This window comes from Ailuropoda melanoleuca, chromosome X, assembly GCF_002007445.2.
Source record: "Ailuropoda melanoleuca isolate Jingjing chromosome X, ASM200744v2, whole genome shotgun sequence".
In the NCBI taxonomy this organism is placed as follows: Eukaryota; Metazoa; Chordata; class Mammalia; order Carnivora; family Ursidae; genus Ailuropoda; species Ailuropoda melanoleuca.
Genome location: NC_048238.1, coordinates 58,160,998 through 58,177,357, shown reverse-complemented (window position 1 = coordinate 58,177,357; position 16,360 = coordinate 58,160,998). Strand labels below are relative to the sequence as shown.

At 36.6% G+C, this 16,360-nt stretch overlaps 1 protein-coding gene across 9 annotated transcripts in view; it reads right to left on the bottom strand.

Annotated features, from left to right (window-relative positions):
- The window catches only part of GPR174 (G protein-coupled receptor 174), a 68,470-nt gene extending 57,523 nt beyond the window's left edge, over positions 1-10,947 (bottom strand). For all 9 annotated transcript variants that reach the window (XR_004622333.1, XR_004622334.1, XR_004622335.1 and 6 more), the window contains exons 1-2: positions 10,775-10,947; positions 10,364-10,468 (exon numbers count right to left, since the gene is read on the bottom strand). The gene's annotated coding sequence lies outside the window, so the exon portion shown is untranslated. The remainder of the gene's footprint in view (positions 1-10,363; positions 10,469-10,774) is intronic.
- Between the last annotated feature and the right edge of the window lie 5,413 nt (positions 10,948-16,360).

The window sequence follows — 16,360 nt, the reverse complement described above, 5'->3', positions numbered from 1 at the left end:
ATGCCAACAAACTGGCAATCTGGAAGAAATGGATAAAATCCTAGAAACGTACAAAGTACCAAAACTTTAACAGGAAGAAACAGAAAACTTGAACAGACACATAACAGGCAAAGAAATTTAATCAGTAATCAAAAATCTCCCAACAAACAAAAGTCCAGGCCAGGTGGCTTCCCAGAGGAATTCTACCACACATTTATTTATTTTTTTAAATTATAATAATATTTTTTATTATATTATGTTAGTCACCATACAATACATCCTTGGTTTTTTATGTAAAGTTCGATGATTCATTACTTGCATATAACACCCAGTGCATCATGCAATACGTGCCCTCCTTACTACACATCACCAGCCATTTAAAGGAGAGGTAATATCTATTCTTCTCAAACTGTTCCAAAAAATGAAAATGGAAAGAAAACTTCCAAATTCCTCTACAAGGCCAGCATTACCTTGATTCTAAAACCAGACAAAGACTCCATTAAAAAGGAGAACTCTGGGCCAATATCCCTGATGAACATGGATGCAAAAGTTCTCAACAAGATACTAGCAAATCAAATCCAACAGTACATTAAAATAATTATTCACCACAATCAAGTGGGATTTATTCCTGGACTCCAGGGGTGGTTCAATATCTGCAAATCAAATGATGTGATATACCACCTTAATAAAAGAAAGGATAAGAACCATATGATCCTCTCAATAGATGCAGAAGAAGCATTTGATAAAATACAGCATCCCTTCTTCATAAAAACCCTTAACAAAGTAGGGATAGAGGAAACATACCTCAACATCATAGAGCCCATATATGAAAAAACCATGGCTAATATCATCCTCAATGGGGAAAACTGAGAGCTTTTCCTCTACTGTCAGGAACAAAACAGGGATGTCCACTCTCACCATTGTTATTTAAAATAGTACTGGAAATCCTAGCCTCCACAATCAGACAATAAAAAGAAATAAAAGGCATCCAAATTAACAAGGAAGAAGTCAAACTTTCACTATTCACAGATGGCATGATACTCTGTAGGAAACCTAAAAGACTTCATAAAAAAATTACTGGAACTGATACACGAATTCAGTAAAGACACAAGATATAAAATCAATGTGCAGGGGCTGTTGGGTGGCTCAGTTGGTTAAGTGTCTGCCTTCAGCTAGGTCATGATCTCAGAGTCTTGGGATTGAGCCCCAGGTAGGACTCCCTGCTCACTGGGGAGTCTCCTTCTCTGGCTCCCTTTCCCTCTGCCCCCCCCCACACAAACTCTCTCTCTCTCAAATAAATAAACAAAAATCTTTAAAAGATAAAGTAAAATAAAATCAGCATACAGACATCTGTTGCATTTCTACACACCAATAATGAAGCAGCAGAAAGGGAAATCAAAGAATTGATCCCATTTACAATTGCACCAAAAAAAAAGATACCTAGGAATAAACCTAACCAGTGAGGTAAAAGATCAGCACTCTGAAAACTATAAAACACTTCCAAAAGAAATTGAAAAGGACACACACACACACACACACACAAATGGAGCAGAACATTCCATGTTCATGGATTGGAAAGACAAATTTTGTTAACATGTCTATACTACCCAAAGCAATCTACCTTCTCTTCTGATGGTTGGTGTGTAGCTTCAATGTTGTGTGTGAAGGATATAATGTTTTTCTTTCTAGTTTAGGTGCCCTATAACTAATATAGAGTGAAGTTGGAAGACAACAAATAAGCATACACATCAATAAATCTATTCTTCTGGACATGTTTTAGAGATTCTCTATGTATAATTTTCTTCTGAGCCTTTTCCTTGTGTAGATTTTGACTTGCATCTAAAACCACACATTCTGTCCTACTATCTGATATAGCCTTATATCTGGAATTCAGTACCTTTGCTCTAAACTCAGCATAACATAGATTAGCATAATATAAGAAAACAAATATTTTGCGAAATCTCTAATATGATTTCCTTTTTGTGTCACAGAAGCTTAAATGTGAATGGGGATGATGACTTTCTGTTTAATGCAAACTGTGTTATGAAGTCATATACCTTTTTCTAAATTCCTTTTGTATAGTCAGATTTAATATGTGCTACTTTATCCTCCCCAAGCAAAGAAGCTCTATAAGGGTACAGGATATCTTATATGACTCCTATTATTACTCATACTACACTTGAAAAATAGTAATCACCATAAACTTTGGCCAAAGAGAAAGTATTTCATCTATGTTTTCTATGATCCCCATTTTTCAATCTATTTTATTCCTTATTTTATGTGTTTTACTCTCCCCCATTTCTCAGTTCACCTAACCTAAATCTAATAAAAGAACAACCTATTTTGAAATTGGTACATCTTCTCTCTATTATTAATAATCTTGATTCTCAAAATAGTGAAATAAAGCTGTATCATACATACACAGTATAGCTTAATGGAAAAAGCTTAGCAACAAATAGAACTGTTTGAAATGCAACCAAGACAGGTATACAACTTTGGGCAAGTTGTTTAATTTTTTGTTTCCTCATCTATAAAACAGGGGAAATAATAGAGTTATTGTAAAAATATAAGATGTCTTGCCCAGTGCTCAGTACATCATAAGTGCACAATAAATAAGAACCATTATTATTTTTGATGACAGAGAACGTAAAATCAGAGTTAGAGCCAGTAGTAGACAGGCACCAAAAGCTGATAGACTCTAGGTAGCTGCTCAGATGCTTATTAGCTTTTTCTGGAATCATTACTAGGAAGATAATCATTTTAGAATAGGGTATAAGTTCTTTGGGGAGAAATAAAAAGGTTGGGTATAGCACGGATTTCAGGTAGACTCTTAGTCCATGGTGGGAAGCACTAAATGTACTTATAAACCCCAAAATCACATTGGAGAATTCTGATTATTTTTCCTTTGCTATAAAAACCTTATTGGCTTCCCAGAGCAGTGAGAATAGACCAAGGCCAAACACTCAGAATTCTCCATGAAGAAAAATGAAGTCAGCATGCTTAGGAAATAAAAACCAATTTACATTCCAAAGTGGATTTTTCAAACCTAAAAATGACTCCATACCACAAAAGGGTTATGTAAAACTAAAACTTTATTTTGAAAACAAATTTTTAGATTTGAAAATAAATAAATTCTATCTTTTTAATAAATGTGCTGAAAATTTACAGAAAAAGATAATGAACTGATAACCACTTCTTAATATTTCATATTTCAATATGAACAAGGGGGTTAACACATGAAAACATTGATTTTAGACTTAAATTTTCCTATGCAACATGATACAGGCTTTGAAGGGCAGTATATTATGGTGGTTCACCAGCAATTTAACTGTATATGTATCCAAAATTTTTTTCAAAAAAATTCCCAAATGTGTTGCTAAATGAAAAGTCTGGGGGGAAAATGTATCTTTATTTAGTGTATTAAAGCATCCCACATATTGGAGATTCCACAGCATTTGGGGAGAGCCAGCATGATTAACCATCATACCCATATTCTCCAGATATTGGTTTAGCCTAGGTTTTCACTCCAGCTATGCTTGGCCCAAGTCCCAGTAAGAAAGTAGCTTATAATCCAGGGTAATAAAACTTAGTATCTCTACCTGATTGAACCAGGTCACAGAGATTTTCAAATTTATTGATTCCAAGAGGTTACACAGTTTTTATTTTTTATTTTATTTTATTTATTTATTTTTATTTTTAAATAATTTTTAATTTTTATTTATTTATTTTTGATGTAAAGTTCGATGATTCATTAGTTGCATATAACACCCAGTGCACCATGCAATACGTGCCCTCCTTACTACCCATCACCAGCCTATCCTATTCCCCTACCCCCCTCCCCTCTGAAGCCCTCAGTTTATGTAACTTTAAAGAGTGATTCTTCCCCCCTAGGAAAGGCTTAGGCATGCAGATGGCATTTATAGATGTGAAATTCTCACAACTTTAACTTAGAACCAGTATGGTTATTAATAAGTAATTCTATGTCAAATACGACACAGGTCTCACTCTGTGAATTCTGATAAACATCACTGTTCTCTCTGCAAATTGCAAAATATCTTCATAGCGTTTTGCTTAATCAAATTTCATCGTCCAAAATTGAGGAAAGTTTACTCTATCCTCTGTGACCAAGAGGACCTTTCAGCAAATGGCCAGAACAAAGATGGGTAGCCCAAAATCTAATGGATGATCACCCACTCTGGGTGACTCAGGCCCCCAATCAACTTTCTTTAATTCATCTGGATTGGTTATCTAGACTAGCCACTTAACTCTCTGTCATATTCATACTTGCCTCAGCTAGGTAAATAATCATCGAGTTAGTTTTATTATATCCATTGGTGTGAAAGTAATCACAAATAATTTTTTCTTTTTTAGTCCTGATAAGCTTTTGGATGTGATAGACTTTCAGAGGAAAAGGCAGTACTGTACCAGATGGCTTGATGTGGATGTGCCTGCTTTTGAAAACAAAAACAGATATTTCTATTTTCAGTAGTTCTTCCACAGAGGGACTAATGCTAGGTCAAGTGACCAAACTTTCTTTTATTATATTGAGCTTTATGAAATATTAAAAATCAGTAACACATAAATTTAACCCCAACATTCTTAGAAAAAAGAGAAATCTGTTAATACCTTAGAATGCAGTGGAAAAAAAGATTAAACAACAATAATAGCCTTGGCTATTCGGGGTCTTTTGTGTTCCATACAAACTTTAGGATGTTTGTTTTAGCTCTGTGAAAATTGCTCTTGGTATTTTGATAAGGACTGCATTAAATATGTAGATTGCTTTGGGTAGTATAGACATTTTAACATTTGCTCTTCCAATCCGTGAGTATAGAATATCTTTCCATTTCTTTGTATCATCTTCAATTTCTTTCATCAGTATTTTATAGTTTTCAAAGTACAGGTCTCTCACTTCTTTTACCAGATATTTCTTATAAGTTAATTATTTATTTTTATATAATAAAATAATTCTTACACTTTATTTATAGGATAACATTAATGGTAATGATTTACTGCTTAGAGTATATAATCATTTTTAGGTGACATAAGGTGCTCTGTGAGTTGGTTCTTTAAAACTAAATATTTTGAGTAGATCCTCTATTTTGAATATGTCAGACTAAATTGTGTGCCAGAAAATAAATGACATGTAAAAGACAGACTGATTTATTATCCATCAGGTGTGTTTTTTTAAACACCCACTTAATTCTAAACCTACAGAAGAAAATGTTTTCTTGATATTTCTGATTGATGTCACCTCACTATGTATAAATAAAGCCACCATGATTATGAAGGTGAATAAAGTAAGACGATGACAAACTACAGAAACATTTTCTGTTATAAATTAAGCTTCACAATTCTAGACTTCAAGTTATATTACAAAGCAGTAGTGATCAAAACAGTATGGTACTGGCACAAAAATAGACATGTAGATCAACAGAACAGAATTAAAAACCCAGAAATGACCCCACAACTATATGGCCAATTAATTAATCTCCAACAAAGAAGGAAAGAATACCCAATGGGAAAAAAGTCCATTCAACAAATGTGGAAAAACTGGACAGCAAAGTGCAAAAGAATGAACTGGACCATTTTTTTTACATCATACATAAAAATAAATTCAGAAAAGATTAAAGACTTGAATATGAGACATGAAGCCACAGAAATCCTAGAGAAGGACACAGGCAGTAACCTCTTTGATATTAGTCATAGCACATTTTTCCTAGATATGTCTCCTGAGGCAAGGGAAACAAAAGCAAATAATAAACTATTGGGACTTCATCAAAATAAAATCTTCTGAACAGAGAAGGAAACAATTGTCAAAGCTAAAAGGCAACCTATGGAATGGGAGAAGATATTTTTAAATGGCATATCTGATAAAGGGTTAGTATCCAAAATCAATAAAGAATTTTTAAAACTAAACACCCCAAAATTGAATAATCCAATTAAAAATGGGCAGAAAACATGAATAGACATTCTTCCAAAGAAGACATACAGATGGCTAACAGTCACATGCACAGATGCTCAACATCACTGAACATCAGGGAAATGAAAATCAAAACTACGAGATATCACCCAGCAATTGCACTACTAGGTATTTACCCAAAGGATACAAAATACTGATTTGAAGGGATACATGCACCTGATGTTTATATGTTTATAGTAGCATTATCTACCATAGCAAAATTATAGAAACAGCCCAAGTATCTGTCTACTGATGAATACACACACACACACACACACACACACACACACACACACAAATGATGGAATATTACTTAGCCATAAAAAGAATGAAATAATTTCATTTGCAACGATGTGCATGGAACTAAGGAATATTATGCTAAGTGAAATTAGTCAGAGAAAGACAAATACCACGTGATTTCACTCATATGTGGAATTCAAGAAACAAAACAAAGGAGCATATAGGGAAAAAATAGAGAGGGAAGCAAACCAAGGAACAGACTCTTAACTATAGAGAACAAAGTGATGGCTACCAGAGGTGAGGTGAGTGGTGGGGATGGGTAAAATAGGACATGGGGATTAAGGAGTGCACTTGTTGTGATGGGCATGGGGTGTTGTGTGGAAGTGTTGAATCACTAAATTGTACACCTGCAACTAATATTAAACTATATGTTAACTAACTGGAATTTAAATAAAAACTTTAAAAAGGAAATATGTGGTAATATGTTGTTAGCTTTATAGAAATAACTGAATGTGACCTGCCGAGTAAAGCTGAAAATAATTTTAGCTAAGTATTTATAATTATAACAAAATTAAATGCTTTCTTCTTTTTTTAAAAGATTTTATTTATTTATTCGACAGAGATAGAGACAGCCAGCGAGAGAGGGAACACAAGCAGGGGGAGTGGGAGAGGAAGAAGCAGGCTCCATGCAGAGGAGCCTGATGTGGGGCTCGATCCCATAACACCGGGATCACGCCCTGAGCCGAAGGCAGACGCTTAACCGCTGTGCCACCCAGGTGCCCCTAAATGCTTTCTTCTATTGCTGAAAATGTGGAGGAAACCTTGCCATTCCCTTCCATAAATAGTGTGACATTGAGCAAAAGCTGATAGAAGAAACAAATATATTGTCAAGAAGTAAGAAAGGAATTGAATGGCTTTTTGAATTAATGGATGACATTTGAATATATTTTAGGGACCTAATGAGACAGTAATTAGGCTGTCCAAGATACAGTTGAGCCTGAATGGGAAGGCTAGGCTCATGCTCTTACTGGGAGCCATTCTTAACATGATTTACCAAATGATCATGGCCAATGGTTTAAACCTTTGTTTCTTCACTAGCTAATTAGATTTAGTGAATTTCTTGCCCCATATCCATCTTCAGAATCTATACAGACTTGGTTTTGGTTAAAAACCTGTACTTCTGATTATTTCTCTGGAACTCTGTCTGCATCTTGATTCATAGTGTATGCTAATGTAGTCATTGCTGCAAGTAAAAGTTATTCCTCTGAGGCACACTCCCCTCTCTGGATTATCTTTTAATGACTATATCTAGAGAACCCACTGTAATTTTCAAACCCCAGATATCATGTCGTTATATGATAAGCAGTAATACTTAAGCCACTAATGACTGCATCCTCTTCTGGATTCACATGCCACTAATTATTGTATTAACTTCCTCACACTTTATTCTAAGTCTGTTTTGCCTTTATGCTTTCCCTGTAATCTTGACTCTACTCAAACTTGGAATCTCCTAGAACTTAGACTTCCTGAGTACTTTCTGTTGTCTTATAGCTTGGCCAAAGTATTGCCCTGGCATGTGATATAGCAAATAAGCATCCAGTACATGGCCAGGTCTGTGTTAATGTTGTATTATAGCATATTGTGCATATTCATTTTCATTTTAGTTTTTCTTTTCCTGTGGGCATAGTAGAATAATTATCTCCTACTCTTGCAAGGAAGCAGTGGTAAAGCCCAGCAAAGTAAAATTTGCTGCATTATAGGGTCCTTGGGAGAAGCCTGAAGGGTGTGCCTCTTCATTTTTGAATGATTTCAAAATGACATCTTTTAACATTTCCCAATGAATAATATGTGTGTCTCTTAATCCTCAAGCCTTGTGAAGCAGTAAGAAAAAGTGAAATGAGCACTGGATGAGGTGTCAGAGATGTAGGTTGTAGTCTTTTGTCTGTCATAGACTCATAGAGGTACTTGGCCCAGTTATTTCAATTATCTGAGCCTCAGTTTTTTCCAATTGTAAAATGCATACTGTCAAAATATGCCGTTTTTCAAAGCATAAAAGAATCTTAAATGTTTTCCATTGCTCCCATCAGTGACAAGATTTGAATCTGTTTCTGACAATTTTCTTTGACTCAGGATCTCCAGACTGATTCTCTAGACCTATGGCACAAGGAAAAGGCTTTTGGGAGGTCACTTTAATGGCCAAGGGAAAGAGCACTATCTCTGGTCCTTTCAGGATTAGCTAGGGTTCAGAAGAGAGTTAAATTCCCTTTCTGGTTCTGAGTATCTTATTAACGTCAAGACTGTCTATGAGAGGAATCCAGAAAGCATGCTTTTTTTTCCTATTCATTTCAGTTACCTAGTGCAAAGGGGAAAAATTGAGTTCATTCATTCTTAAGGGTCTCTAGATGAAAATCCAGTGAATTTTTTGGAGGAGTCAATGTACCACCTTGTATCTATTCACCTTTGCAATATTCAGTACCATATCATACCGGCCCAAGCAGAATAGATATATAAGATGATTACTGTCTGACAGAAATATTGCTGAAAATATATAGCAAGATAGAACAGTACATGTGTTTACAAGTGCAAAGAATATTTTCTATAGTGAAAAAAAGTCCGCCCCCCCGGACACAAACTTCTTGAAGGATGGTTTTTATGTGATCCAACTATTTGCTAGTGTAGCTGGTGGAATCTTTCCTTCAGCTGAAAAACTTGAATCCTATTTATAAGATTAATGCCTTTGCCACAATACCTGATATTTACAGCAGCTGAAGGAAAGAAATACTCCTTGCTGAATGATCCAAAGCTCTCTAACAAATGTAGTTCTAGTTGAATAAAATTATACTTTTTTTCTTCCCTGAAAAGGTCAGAGCAGTATAAAATGAAGCCCATGAAAAAATTAATAAAAAAATAAAATGAAGGGGCGCCTGGGTGGCACAGTGGTTAAGCGTCTGCCTTCGGCTCAGGGCGTGATCCCGGCGTTATGGGATCAAGCCCCACATCAGGCTCTTCCGCTATGAGCCTGCTTCTTCCTCTCCCACTCCCCCTGCTTGTGTTCTCTCTCTCACTGGCTGTCTCTATCTCTGTCGAATAAATAAATAAAATCTTTAAAAAAAATAAAAAATAATAAAATAAAATGAAGTCCATGCACACCATTGTTGACAGCAGAGAAAGGAGCAGGAAAGTCATTTGAGATTTCATCAGGGGTCATGCTGGAAATCCATCATTTCTTTTTTTATAATCTCTGAATGCATCTCCTAACAGTTACATGTTACTGACAACCCCGTCATTTGGTTTAAAGTTAGAAGGCACCTTCCTCAATATTTCTACTTGAGCACAAAAGCGAAACAACATGCAAACCAGGAAACAATTTTACTTACATTTTTTCAAAATAAGTTGGTTATGAATATCCAAAAATGTAAATTTAACCTACAATCATTTAGCTCATTGTTGTTTTTTTATGTACCGATTATTCTGATAGATACAGCTTATCTATGAGAAACAAAGCAACAATATATCTTGTCTCTATATTTCTTTTCTCTCATTATAATTGTGTTTTGTTGTCATTATTGTTCTGGAGCACATTCTTTGAAAGCAGAATCTCTACACCTAACATTAACTACAGTTCACATTCGCAGTAAAAATATGTAACTTATCCAAGCTGATAAGGATATTCATTCATGTTAGTAAAGGTCCTGAGACATTACAGTTCTTATTTTTTAATCATAGCTCATTTAAAAACTAACAGAAACCTAACCATTTTAATCATTTAGCAGATAAAAATATCACCTCCAAAAAGTTACAATAAAGAGTAGATAAAAAACATCCTGCACATTCTGCAAATAACTCTACTTAATACAGAGTTGGTTAAATTACAAATGTCCATGGGGCTATTTTATTCAATATCAGTTGAGTGAAACACATTAGGAAAAATATCTCCATATCAAACTTACATTTCTCCTCATTCTAAGTTACCTCCCACTCCCACATCAAGCAGCCAACTGTATAATTATTTTTGTTTGTGCAAATACTAAGGAAATGATATACAAGGATGGTCCAGGTTCATGATATCCATTCCACCCTTAGATCTGACAGGTTATCCAGAACCTGATGTGAAGAGACCAATTCTAGATATTAATAGTAAAAGGCTCAGATAAGATCTAATTATTCATTAAAAAAGGAGCCTACCGTTTCAGTTTCTTTCTGTTTTCTCCAGCAATCTCCAACAAATTCAAGTGACAGCCACTCCAACAAGGATGCTACTGATATATGCATCAATTCCAGCTCCCTGTTCTGAGAAAAAATCAATACAATCTTTTTTCACTACCAAAAAAAAAAAAAAGAAGAAGAGAAAAGAAAAGAAAAGAAAAGAAATACAGACAAACGGAAAGGAGATAAAGAAAGAAAGAGAAAGAAAGAAAAAAAGAAAAAGAAAGAAAAGAAAGAAAAGAAAAGAAAAGAAAGAAAAGAAGGGGGAGAGAGGGAGATACGGAAAAGGGAAGGGGGGAAAGAATAAAAAGAAAAAAAAATTAAAAAGCCAAAAGAAAAATAAAGATAGCAAAAGGAAAAAAAAAGAAAAGAAAAAATTCTCAGCATTACCTAACCACTACCATGTTGGAAAACATGGTAGTGAGATGTCAGAATGAAATACGCAAGCCTCTGTGCACACTGAACATTTCCGTTTTCCAGGGGGTAGCTTGAGCTAGTAAGCTCACTGGTGCTCAGTCTCTCTCTCTCTCTCTCTCTCTCTCTGATTAATGATGCAGAACTATGCTATGGGTTGTACATAAAGCCTGCTAAGCTTCACACTTAGCAAAGAAACTCTTGTTTCTATTTATAGGGCCACTGTGCATTGTCTTCCAATCTTGTGGTTGCACTAAGCTTTGAGTTTGTGACAATACATGATCTATTTGTTTATGGAGACTTTTGCAGAAGCTATGTGTCTTCTGGCCCCTTTCATAGACAGTGGACCACCGCAATCTTCACTGTGATCCTTTCTCTCAGGTCCTCAGTTGTAGTGTTCAGGTACCAAAGTAAACACTCCTTACCTACAGTTGCCCTTAGGTAGCTCCCAATAGGAGAGTTCAAAGGGGGGAACGACCTCCGCCTAGGGTATTCTTAGACATGTAGACCTTTAAATCCCTGAGATTAAAATAAATACTCTACACTTTAAGAAAAACTTGAAGATACCTAACTCACCTCCCACTTCCTGTTCACCCTCTCCCCATTCCCCCCAGAGTCCTGGGCCAGGAAGTGCAAGTAAACCCCCATTTCCTCTCAGTGGTTAAGGATAATTGGGTGAAAAGAGCTTGATTTCCTGTAGCTCAGACCCTTAGCAACAGACTGTTGAAGGTGGTGTTCCAAGGAGCCTCAGAGCTCCAGAGCCCAGCACCACATTGTACTAGACACCTAACATACCACCACTAGCAGCAGCACTCCTGAAACTTGAACAAGGGGCAACTGAAGACAATTTCCAAGACTTAAGTAGTATTTTAGATCAGAGCAAGGGAACTTTTCACAAAGACCATGGGAGAAAGAAATATATTAATGCAGGTCCAACCTCATGCCAGGACATACCTTCACAGTACATTATAGGAAGTATCTGTAGGACTCTGCCTCAAAATACTTTCTTCACTAATGCCTGAAACACAAGTCCTTTGGAGACAAGCATTCCCTTCTTCCTGAGTCTTGATTTTCAAATCCTGACACTCTTAGAAATATAGTTAGCTGAAAACTTTGATGTGAATGAATTTGTTAGAATTGGAAAGATAAAAGTAGATAGTGGGAGCAGGATATAAAAGAAAAGTGAAAAGATTCCTGGACACAAAAACTGAATTATAAAAACAATCTTTAATGATTTTTGCACTAAGCTAGCTATGGTGAGAATAATTCTGAACGAGTGTAGAAAATATAGGGAAAGGTGTAAATTAATCTATGTTTGCACTGGGTCAAATATATTGACAACAGATTACAATTCATTGCCCCTGCTGTATCTATTTATTCTGTACTTCAGAGTCTGGCAGAAATGGCATTAATGCTTTATTTGTTTATTTAAAGAAAAATTTCCTACTTGCTTTTTGCTGTGTCTATATTGTGATGCTCTCTCCCTTCACACAGACTTAGCTCCATTCAGCAAACTCCCACTGAATAACTGCCAAATGGAGACCAGTAGATCAAATATAGCTGAAGAAGAGAGAATGAGGGAAAAAGAGTAAGAGATACCATCTCCCAGCAACTTTTTAGAATGTAGTTAAGCAGGTAAGATATTATGTAGTTGCCTCAAATATAAGGCAACATACATGTCATAAGGGCCTAAAAATGTCATATCTACTGCTGTAAGATTTTACAGAAGTCAGGGATCCCAGGGGGGCTGGGATAAGGAATGGAATTTCAGGATGTGAGTCAGACAAGTCTTCCAGGAGAATGAGAGTTTGGGCTGGGCCTATTAAGAATGGAAGGATTTCAATAAGTACAGAACAGAAATATATATTTTCGGTTTCTAAAAACTCATAAATGTTGCTGCTTTGTATAGGCTCACCTTTTATTATCCTCATGTTATTCCTGTTTGCTTCCACCAAGTGAGATTTGGGTGTAGACATATCAGTCTTGAGGTTTCAGCTAGCTGTCCCAAATAGAACCCATAGGAGCCAATCCTCACGTATTGTGACATAAAATATCTGGTAGTAAAATTTCCTGACCTAGACTGTACTTATCTTTCCTATTTAGATCAAAGAACTTTAGCCCAATTAGAATCAAAGTAATACCCCTAAAGGAACATTGTTAAATTCCACTCCAAATTGGTCAAATAAGAGTACTATACCCGTGCTGAATGGAATATGAATGATGATTTAGTCTAAGCTCTAATTTTAAAGATGAAGAAGGTAAGAGAGAAGGACCTGATTCATGTCTCACAGGGAATTAATGATAAATTTTGGACTTAAACCCAGGTTTCTTGACTTTTAAGACGATATCCTCACTAAGGTCATTTCCATCTGGCTAGTGTCTCATGGTATTAATGATATGGGTAATTTGTTCACAATTGTATCATCTGTGTCAAGGCTTTATCTTAGTTACAGAGGAAAGGTCAAATATCAAATAAACTCAAAAGCTGAATTCTATGCCTCTGCCTTTATACATAAAAGGGGTGGACATTTGACTCACTTAGATCTACTATAAAAAGAAAAAAAAACTAAAGCCCACTCAAATTAGACATACAGGCCAAGACAACTTGTAAATCTTTTCTCGATAGTTTAATTTTGAAATATGAAATATATTAAAATGGAAAAAAACAGAGAAAGATGGTGGCAGAGTAGGAGGACCCTAGGCTCACCTCCTCCACAAATACAACTAGATAAGTATCAAATCATCCTAAATGCCTCAGAAATTGACCTGAACACAGCCAGAACAAACTCCACAACTAAAGGTAGAGAAGAGGCCACGTGGAAGAAGGTAGGAAGTGCAGAGACGCATTTTGGTGGAGAAATGGATTGTAGTCCCTGCAGTGGAGATGGATCCATGGTGGTGGAGAAGGATGAGAGACAGACTAACCCAAGAGGGAGTGCATGGGGGAAAAGGAATCCCCATAGTGATTGGCTTGGAAAGCAAAAGGAGATGAATTTTGTGACTTCTGGCAACCAGCTGGGCTTAAAGCCTGGAGTTTTAAAGGTCAGTGGGCTTGGCTCCAAGATAACATAGGGGACATTGGGGCTGCTTTTGGAGAGAAAGCAGGGCAAAAAGGCTCTGAACATACAGCATGAAAGCAGCAATCTGAAGAACACCTGTGGCACACAGTAGGGAGGTTATTTAGTTATTTCAGTGTATGTAGCAAAGAGGCAGTATTCACAGGAAGACCCCTCCAGTAACAAAGGAACTGGGAGGCATCATTCCCCTCCCCTCCCTTCAGCATAAGCACAGGGCCACCTGCAGAAACCAGGAAGACTCCAAAGCTCGCTATTTAACTTGCTTACACCAAGACAAGGACTCCCTCACTCCAGTGGAACCACCCTTCCCTTCCCAGTTATGCTTATGTCAGTAAAAAGTAGTGGAACCCCTCCCCCAGAAGTCCTGGGAATTTTGCAGGGACATGATTCCAGAGGTGGTGGCAACAGTATAGTTTCAGAAGCAGACCAGAGCACACCTTCTTAAAACTCGTCACATTCAGGTCAAGGACCAAACACTGCACACAACAGGCAAAGAAAGCTTCTGCTGACTACTGGCCTAAAGATAAAGCAATGAGGATAAACCAGCAGAGTCCACACTCTGAAACACCAGGTCCTGGGGAATGAAGGGCACTATACTGAAGGGCAATATGGGACCTCTTCTGCATAAGTCCATTGCCCTCAAGAACAGACGTAGCTGATTTTCCTAACACAGAGAAACAGGCAGAGACTTAGACAAAATGAGAAAACAGAGGAATTTGTCCCAAGTGAAATAATAGGACAAGACTACAGTCAGAGATCTACCAAAACAGATGTAGGTACATGCCTGACAGAGAATTGAAAGTAATGGTTCTAAAGATACTCACGGACTACAGAAAGGAGTGGAAGGCATCAGTTAAACCCTTACCACAAAGATAAAGAATAATATAGTAGAGATAAAGGGTTCAATAAACAAAATGAGAAACACACTACATAGTATGGGCAGCAAGCTGAAAGAAGTAGAGGAATGAATTAAGGACCAAGAACAAAGTAATGGAAAGCACTCAAGCGGAAAAAAAGAGAGAAAAAAGAATTATGCAAAATGAAGATAGACTTGCAGAACTCAGAGACTCCAATAAACATAATAACATTCATATTATAGGGATCCAAGAAGAAGATAGAGAAAAAGGGGTACAAAATATACTTGAAAAAATAATAGCTGCAAACACTCCTAAGCTGGGGAGAAAACAGATATCCAGACACACGACGCACAGAGAACCCCCAACAAAATCAAGAAAAGCAGATCCGCACCAAGACATATTGTAGCTAAATAGGGAAAATGCAGTGATAAAATATTTTAAAAGAAGCAAGACAAAAAACATAGTTACATACAAAGGAGAACTCATAAAGCCATCAGCAGATTTTTCAGCAGAAATTTTGCAAGCAAGAAGAAAATGACATGATATATTCAAAGTGCTGAATGTGAAAAATATCCAGCCAAGAATACTTTGGCTAATGATCTAGGCTCTTTGGGCAACTAATCTTTGATAAAGCAGGAAAAAACATCCAGTGGAAAAAAGACAGTCTCTTCAATAAATGGTGATGGAAAATTGGACAGCTATATGCGAAAGACTGAAACTTGACCACTTTCTCACACCATACACAAAGATAAACTCCAAATGGATGAAAGACCTCGATGTGAGACAGGAATCCATCAAAATCATAGAGAAGAACATAGGCAGCAACCTCTACGACATCAGCCAAAGCAAACTTTTTCATGACACATCTCCAAAGCCAAGAGAAACAAAAGATAAAATGAACTTGTGGGACTTCATCAAGATAAAAAGCTTCTGCACAGCCAAGGAAACAGTCAAAAAAACTAACAGGCAGCCCACGGAATGGGAGAATATATTTGCAAATGATGCTACAGATAAAAGACTGGTATCCAAGATCTACAAAGAACTTCTCAAACTCAATACATGAGAAACAAAAATCATAAAATGGGCAGAAGATATGAACAGACACTTTTCCAATGAGGACATACAAATGGCTAACAGACACATGAAAAATGTTCAAAATCATTAGCCATCAGGGAAATTCAAATCAAAACCACACTGAGATACCACCTTACGCCAGTTAGAATGGCAAAAATAGACAAGGCAAGAAACAACAATTGCTGGAGAGGATGTGGAGAAAGGGGATCCCTCCTACATTGTTGGTGGGAATGCAAGTTGGTACAGCCACTCTGGAAAACAGTGTGGAGGTCCCTTAAAAAGTTAAAAATTGAGCTACCCTATGACCCAGCCATTGCACTACTGGGTATTTAGCCCAAAGATACAGACGTAGTGAAGAGAAGGGCCATATGCACCCCAATGTTCATAGCAGCATTGTCCACAATAGCTAAATCGTGGAAGGAACCAAGATACCCTTCAACAGATGACTGGATTAAGTAGATGTGGTCCATATATACAATGGAATACTACTCAGAGATCACAAAGAACGAATTCTCAACATTTGCTGCAACATGGACGGCACTGGAGGAGATAAT